This window comes from Silurus aristotelis (genome assembly GCF_946808225.1).
Source record: "Silurus aristotelis genome assembly, chromosome: 12".
Taxonomy (NCBI): Eukaryota; Metazoa; Chordata; class Actinopteri; order Siluriformes; family Siluridae; genus Silurus; species Silurus aristotelis.
Window position 1 is genome coordinate 30047407 of NC_139585.1, and position 7500 is coordinate 30054906.

At 43.1% G+C, this 7500-nt stretch overlaps 1 pseudogene across 3 annotated transcripts; it reads right to left on the minus strand.

The window, feature by feature from the left end:
• Positions 1 to 547: 547 nt before the first annotated feature.
• LOC310735145 (putative phosphatase phospho1 pseudogene) lies at positions 548 to 6039 on the minus strand (annotated as a pseudogene). Of its 3 annotated transcripts, none has more exons than XR_014538184.1 (2): positions 5859 to 6039; positions 548 to 1688 (listed from the first exon to the last, which is right to left on the minus strand). The product of XR_014538184.1 is annotated as a putative phosphatase phospho1 pseudogene (transcript). The 3 variants fall into 3 exon arrangements; XR_014538186.1 differs by lacking the exon at positions 5859 to 6039 and adding an exon at positions 5578 to 5685; XR_014538187.1 differs by lacking the exon at positions 5859 to 6039 and adding an exon at positions 3562 to 3693.
• Between the last annotated feature and the right edge of the window lie 1461 nt (positions 6040 to 7500).

Consider the following 7500-nt stretch of genomic DNA (forward strand, 5'->3'; position numbering starts at 1 on the left):
TCTGTGACATGTCTGTAACGTCTGTAACGTCTGTAATGTCTGTAACGTCTGTAACGTCTGTAACGTCTGTGACATGTCTGTAACGTCTGTAACGTCTGTAACATCTGTAATGTCTGTGACATGTCTGTAATGTCTGTAACGTCTGTAATGTCTGTAACGTCTGTAACGTCTGTAATGTCTGTGACATGTCTGTAATGTCTGTAACGTCTATAGCGGCCAAAACACATCTCTGACATATCTGAAAAAAAAATCTGTAACGCATCTGTAACGTCTGTAGCGTCCGAAACACGTCTGTGAAAAATCTGTAACATTTCTGTCGTGTCTGTAACACGTCTGTAGTGTCTGAAACACGTCTGTGACAAGTCGGTGAAAAATCTGTGACACGTGTGCAGCAACTGCAACACGTCTTTGGCTTCTCTTTAGTGTCTGTAACACGTCTGTGAAGTGTGTATAAAATCGAAACCTATGCGAGATGCTTATGTGTCCTCTGTGAGTCGCCATTTTGTCTGTGTGACAATTAGCATACAGTACGCTAGAGATTATAGTGTGTGTGTGTGTGTGTGTGTGTGTGTGTGTGTGTGTGTGTGTGTGTGTGAATAAAGGAAGACATTAAGAAAGATTAGCCTTGCATTAGCCTTTAGCCATTTCTCTCTGTGACTCTGTATGGAATATCTGATTGAGGTTGAACGTTTTCGTTTCTAGAGCGCCCCCTGCTTTTCTCCTGCTTAGTCATGAGTTTGTCCTTCCTCCTCCACACGCTCTCCATGTTTCTCACCGTGACCTTTTTCGTTCTAGCGTGGTGTATTAGCGAGGCTCATGCAAGTCTAATCATGTCTCAGGTGCTGGTCTGTGTGTGTATTAGGTATCTGCCTGTAATTTTATCCTCCTCGTTCCTCCTTTTATTTTATTTAAAACTCTTTCTGCTCCAGCGGTTTATTGCTTCTGCAGGACCTTCTTCAGGAAGTCCACGACATCTTCTCCTCGTTCCCAGGGCACCACCGAGGGTTTATACACGCCCAGCTGTGTCTTCTGCAGATCCTGAATGAACCGATGCATGGGAAAACCTCGTCTGGGAAAAACCACATCATTCTGACCCAAAGCTAACGTTGGACAGATGTCGTTTTCTCCGTCTCCGATGTAAAATATCTTTTGAAACGGTTTTCCTCGTTCCTTCTCCCTTTTGCTCGTGTAGTCCCTCAGGATGGTCTGCTTGCACATGTTCACTGGACACTTGGGACAGGTGTGTGTGTGGAAAGGGTGCAAAACGAGGCGTCCATGTGCATCGAAGTCAGCGGGGTTGGTGAGAACGTTGGTGAAAAGTTTGTGGACGCCGATGTGTCGTAACCAGGTCTCGATGAAGTATGAGTTAGCGTCCGAGACCACGACGCACTCGAAGTCGCCCCGAGCCGAAAGGAAATCAAGAAGCGCCGATACACCCGGAGACGGCGGGACTTGCTGAAGCGCGGTGCTGAGGGCGTCCTCGGTGACACCGCACTTATTTAGGAACGTCATGATGTTCTGAGTGTGTTCGAGGAAGTATCCGGGGTGGTTCATCCTGCTCAGGGATGGGGGGAGCTCCTGAAACGGTGCAGCACGGATCACAGAGTTATCGCTGTTCTCTGCAATCAGCGTCTCGTCAAAGTCAAAGAAAAACAGGAAGCGGGCAGCCATGTCGCTGGGTTTCCACTCTGCACAAATAAAGAGACAAAAAATATTTAGGAATGAATGTTAACCTTTATTAAGGACATTATACATGAGAATTAAAGTAAAGTAAGTCATTTACACCAAGCTTTATGCCTTTACGTTGCGTTTATGCTGATCTACAGTGAGGAAAATAAGTATTTGAACACGCTGCTATTTTGCAAGTTCTCCCACTTAGAAATCATGGAGGGGTCTGAAATTGTCATCGTAGGTGCATGTCCACTGTGAGAGACATAATCTAAAAAAAAAAAATCCAGAAATCACAATGTATGATTTTTAAACTATTTATTTGTATGATACAGCTGCAAATAAGTATTTGAAGACCTGTCTATCAGCTAGAATTCTGACCCTCAAAGACCTGTTAGTCTGCCTTTAAAATGTCCACCTCCACTACATTTATTATCCTAAATTACATGCACCTGTTTGAGGTTGTTAGCTGCATAAAGACACCTGTCCACCCCATACAATCAGTAAGACTCCAACTACTAACATGGCCAAGACCAAAGAGCTGTCCAAAGACACTAGAGACAAAATTGTACACCTCCACAAGGCTGGAAAGGGCTACGGGGAAATTGCCAAGCAGCTTGGTGAAAAAAGGTCCACTGTTGGAGCAATCATTAGAAAATGGAAGAAGCTAAACATGACTGTCAATCGCCCTCGGACTAGGGCTCCATGCAAGATCTCACCTCGTGGGGTCTCACTGATCCTAAGGAAGGTGAGAAATCAGCCCAGAACTACACGGGAGGAGCTGGTCAATGACCTGAAAAGAGCTGGGACCACCGTTTCCAAGGTTACTGTTGGTAATACACTAAGATGTCATTGTTTGAAATCATGCATGGCACGGAAGGTTCCCCTGCTTAAACCAGCACATGTCCAAGCACGTCTTAAGTTTGCCAATGACCACTTGGATGATCCAGAGGAGTCATGGGAGAAAGTCATGTGGTCAGATGAGACCAAAATAGAACTTTTGGGTCATAATTCCACTAAACGTGTTTGGAGGAAGAAGAATGATGAGTACCATCCCAAGAACACCATCCCTACTGTGAAGCATGGGGGTGGTAGCATCATGTTTTGGGGGTGTTTTTCTGCACATGGGACAGGGCAACTGCACTGTATTAAGGAGAGGATGACCGGGGCCATGTACTGCTAAATTTTGGGGAACAACCTCCTTCCCTCAGTTACAGCATTGAAGATTAACTCTTAACTCCGAGCAAAATCAGTTTAAAAACCGTGAGACTTCGGAATCTAATATTAATTAAAAAAATCTGGCAAAAAGCAACAGAACGTGTTCTCTAGAGGAAACATGATTATTCATATAATGATAATTCAAACATTCAATCAAAAAGCACCTAAGACAACACAATCAACTTTCATCCATATATAGCACACACACACACACACACACACACACACACACACACACACACACACACACACACACACAATCGTACAATGATAATGTATTCATTTGGACACACAATTAGTGTAAAAGCAACACGTGTCAGGAAGGAGGATAAACAGCGAGAGCATTTTAGTGCTTTATGTGGATTATTATGGGGTGTCTCTACTGGAGTAATTATTACCACATACAAATATAAAGGAATTTAATTAAAATAAAGAAAACCCACTGAAGGAAAAGGTGTATACAAACCTTTTTTTTATACTGTATATATACACAAACTATATTTAAAAAAAAGGCAAAATCTGAAAACAAAACAAGCAAAGGCTTGTGGGCACGTTCGAGTCACTTATCCTTGCATGAAAAACACTGCTGTGAATTGATTTAACCTCCAAACAGGTTGATATAAACCTAATGCCCTTCTCATGAACTTCTGGGAACCCAAATCCACTCAGACAAACCTTATGTGCACCTTTGTAATCCCTGCAGGTTCTTCTAATAAGAGAAATGGCCATGATGGTGCACTTGGGGCGGCTGATGGATTCTTGGTACCAACAAATGTACTGTCCTGATGATAGAAACTCACCAAAGAATTTCATCCTGCTCTCAAACTCTCCACTGTGGTATCCTGTATGTAATACAGAATGTGCTGATTGTTCAACACAATTGGAATGAATTTGCATATTTCAGGTTTAATCTCTTCTCTGACACTGATTATATTTTGACAAGGTGCCAAAACAGGGGAGCTATTTAACATCGAGACAAACAAAAGCATTAGTAATTCAGGGAGTGGAGACCGGTTCTGTAAGCTCCAACGCTCACTTCAGGCTATCACAGATCCCAGCGGTTTAGAAAGCAAATCTTTTGTCATTTTGTCGAAGGGAAAGTCTTCAACTGTAGAACATCGTTGCTTATTTATGTTCTATTTAATCAGCTTGTTGTCAGGGGGGTCAATCACGAAACACTGAGTGGGAAAGGAACTACATGTGAATTTTTGATAGACTTGATCTGAGTTCTGTACATCGGCTCGCTAGCACGACAAATCCAGATCCACCGCAAGAGAACACTTTTAGTGTTCAATACCTCAAAACATGGAATAAGTTCTGAACTTTTTATTGCGTTTCATGATAATAATGACTCACGCTAACCAAACCTTACGTTGTAGAGAAAATCGCGACTCTGAAAATGGAGAGAAAGTCCTAGTGGTGGCCCTGCAGCTCCCTGCTTTCGCTTTAACTCATATCTCATCGTCCATAATACCATAAATATATGCTTCTTGCTTACTCCATTGGTTTCTTTCAAACAAACTAGCCTCAAGAACTCTTCAGCTCCGCCCACTTCTATTTATGATCATCAATATAATATGCAAAACCTGCTTTTGGCCAACTGGTGCTTGGATTTTCAACAATCTTTAAATTTGGTGCCAAACTGCTCAAACCTCACTACCGCTGACATTTACAAACAATATGCCCTCCATGAGTCGATCAAATATCTACCAAGACGAAGCCTAATTTTAACCTGTTCTTCTGCCAATTGGTAAGAAATATTTTGGGATTGCGTCAGTCATGGATCTTCAACACATTTAGCTTTTTACGAAACTGCTTTTTATTCAGGGTTGAAACACAAAACTTAACAGTCGCTGTGCTTTATTTCACTTTGCAGGCAAGCAAGACCTGGTCGTGGCTGTCCTGATGGTGGCGCTGTAGCTTACTTTTGTACACAGTGGCTCATATGTCAACAACCATAATACATATTATGAAAATCCTCATCTTGCAAAAACGTAATAGCCTTAAGAAAAATCAAGATCTGCCCATATCTATATTTTAAAGATAATTGTAAACTAGGATTTTTTGGCCGATCTTCAGAAGAAGGACGATGAAATGTTCGACAGAGGCTGAAAATTCAATCAAATGTTGAGATAAAACAATATGGCCGCCAATCAGTTATGATCAACATGTAGGAGTTTGATCCTATGTAGGAGCGACGCTACTATGAGCAACCTAATTCTGGTTCATCCTGTGAAATTTGAGACATCTTGCCTCCTGAAAGTTCTAAGGTTCATCTAAGGTTCTATGAAGAACCCTTTAACAGAGGGTCTCAAAAAAGTGGATATTTATTTGAATTCATGCAAAATTCCACCGCATTAGATTGAAATATTCTTCTGAAACGATCTGTTGGTGTGGAATTCCCTGCGGTGTTCCTGTGGGATGTTAGCAGTCGCATCCTGAACACAGGAGAAGGTCGTGAAGACATCAGTGTGAAGGATGGAGCAATGCAGCTCCACATCGCTGAGACTCGGATCGGTGAGATGACGGTATTAGTATGAAGGTTAAAGAAGGTTAGAACAGAGTGAAGAACTAAAGCGCCGCTGCATCAAAACCCGCTGATCACAGTTTTATATTCTAAATAAAAACCTTCAGAGATCAGACCAGGATTAGACATAATGATTTCCCTTCTGAAATGAAACACAATCGGACCCGATCAATGCGCTCCTCCAGGCGGTTCTGCTGCACCAGTGCGTGGACTCCTGACATTCCTGGAAGCTCAGTGTTCATCTATTTTCTGGTTCTCTCCCAGCGCGCGCGCTCTCGTGTGAACTTGGTGAACGGAAGCGCGAGCGAGCGCCGTAATGAAGCCTGCATTGCCGTACAGCGCGCGAAGGCACCCCTCCTTTACACACGCACGCGCACACGCACACACGCACATACACACACAAACACATAAAAATGAAGAAAAAAAATGGAATGAAGGCACGCACCGGAAGCAGCAGGATGGCGGCGGGGATGGATGAGCGGACGGCGGGGGCGGATGAGCGGACGGCGGGGTGAAAGGTGCGGCTTCGGTACCGGTGCCGGCTGAAGGTCGCGCTGCTCTCTACTGCGTCGCGCGAGCTCTGAGACATCGCTGCCGCACCAGACAGAGCGCGAGGAGGGGGCGGGCAGGACTGCTGCTGCTGCTTATGACGTCAGACCCGGCCGCGACAGTGCGTCTCCTGACGTCATGTGTATACATTAACTACTGGGAACTGGGATTCCACATACTGAAAACATAAACAGACAGACAGACAGACAGACAGACAGACAGACAGACAGACAGACAGACAGACAGACAGACAGACAGATAGATAGATAGATAGATAGATAGATAGATAGATAGATAGATAGATAATATTATATTATGATATTAATAAATCACACACACACACACACACACACACACACACACACACACACACACACACACACACACACACACTGACCTTGTCGTGGTTTTTAATGAAGCACACTGGACAGGACTGTTTGAACCACTTCTAGCTGTTTCTCACAGTAAATACTCCAGACAGCTTTTCACCCAGTGTTTATTTCCTGCTTGGTGTTTATTTAAAACCCTCATCCAGATCATATTATATATTTTATACATCATTCACACAGATTTCCACATCTAAACTGATGAAGTGCTTCTATAGAATCACTATAGAGCTCTCGTAATGTGTGTGTGTGTGTGTGTGTGTGTGTGTGTGTGTGTGTGTGTGTGTGTGTGTGTGTGTGTGTGTGTGCGCAGGATTGAGATCATAACACAGCCTATAAATAGAAAAAGTGGTCTGATCTAAAGGACAAGACACCCATGCCCATGTGATAGTGTAAATGGACACTGAGTCTGGAGAGAGTGTGTGTGTGTGTGTGTGTGTGTGTGTGTGTGTGTGTGTGTGTGTGTGTGTGTGTGTGTGTGTGTGTGTGTGTGTGTGTGTGTTTCTAACCACTTAACCCTGCTTTGTTTACCAAAGTAACACTGTTCTTGCTCCAGATTTGATAAGGTACAGAATCAGACACACAACATTGTGTTTAGTAGATAAAGTTGTAAAGTCTCATACCAACACTCCTGCTCCAGAACCATTATCTTTACCTGAGTTCTCCTGAATCACTCAGGGCTTCCCTAACCTCACATCATCCTCAACTACATCTCCTTTACCGCCACTAGATCTGAGACACACCTCAACTACAGCTCCTTAACCTCAACTACACCTCAAATGCATCTGTTGCTGTACATCTATTTATCAACCTCAACTACACCTTCATTTCACCTCCACTAAGGAACAGACACACGAGATGAGACATGACAGGAGACAAAAAAGGACCAAATGAGAAGAGAGAAGAAATTAAACATGGGATAAGAAGATCAATTGGATCTGACAAACGAGATCAGACAACTGACATGAGATTGAGACGAGACAAATAAATGAAGCAAAGAATGAACCAAATACAAAGATACAAGAGACACTGAAAATGAGATAAGACAAGATAAGAGCCGAGAGATAAGACAAATGAGATGACAAAGGTGAGATAACAAATAAGACAAGACAAAAGCGAGATGTGTAGGACGAGACAAAATGAGACTAGGAA